General features: G+C 47.8%; 1 protein-coding gene across 1 annotated transcript in view; it reads right to left on the bottom strand.

The window, feature by feature from the left end:
• LOC109952419 (uncharacterized) overlaps positions 1 to 920 on the bottom strand; it is a 5772-nt gene that overhangs the window by 3778 nt on the left and 1074 nt on the right. The gene's annotated exons all lie outside the window — the stretch shown is intronic.

The raw sequence follows: 920 nt of genomic DNA on the forward strand, positions 1-920 counted from the left end.
TTGGTTAATAAGGCCTGTTGTTTCTTTGTCTGCTTGCGCTGAATCGCCTGCTTTTTTGTGGTCGATGTAACAAATTTAACATGCCGATGTTAAACTGTTATTGTTGCACTATGGTTCCACTTTTTTCTCCCGGGCCCCAAACTGATGTTATTTTAATTTACTTGTATTAATGACCCATTTCTAATTTTCTTCGTTCATTGCCCCCCACCTGTCATGTCTTTATTCCCCACTAGCGGGGCGCGCCACACACTTTGAGAACCACGACTTTAACCCAAGCAGTAATCCCTTGCATTTTCAAAAAATCCACCATCCGGTCCCTAAGACATCAGACACATCCACTCTGAATGACTTCAGGCCAGTGGCGCTCACATCAGTCGCCATGAAGTGCTTAGAGAAACTGGTCCTCACACACATTAACCACATGGTCCCGGACACTGTAGACCCTCTCCAGTTTGCCTATTGCCCCAACAGATCATTGGACGACACGGTGGCTCTGGCTTTATTCCACACCCTGAAACACTGGACAACAGCAGAACGTACGTTAGGATGCTCTTCCTGGATTACAGTTCTGCATTCAACACCATTCGCATGGTAGGCTGATTGAGAAGATGACAGACCTCGGTGTCCCGACTCCCACCTGTAACTGGATTTTGGACTTCCTGACTGAAAAACCACAGGTGGTCAGAATGGGAGGGCGGGTGTCTGCTGAGCTCACAGTCAGCACAGGCTCAGCACAGGCTCACCGCAGGGCGAGTTGGGTTACAGAAGCTTGGTGAACGACATTCTTGTTTATGGACAGGAGAATGACCTCATCCTCAACATAAACAAGGCAAAAGAAATAATAGTAGACTTCAGGAAGAACCCCTCCCCTCTGCTGCCTCTGACCATCAAATGGATGGAGGTGGAGAGGGATAACACTC

The sequence above is a fragment of the Monopterus albus genome, unplaced genomic scaffold, assembly GCF_001952655.1.
Source record: "Monopterus albus unplaced genomic scaffold, M_albus_1.0 scaffold459.1, whole genome shotgun sequence".
Taxonomy (NCBI): Eukaryota; Metazoa; Chordata; class Actinopteri; order Synbranchiformes; family Synbranchidae; genus Monopterus; species Monopterus albus.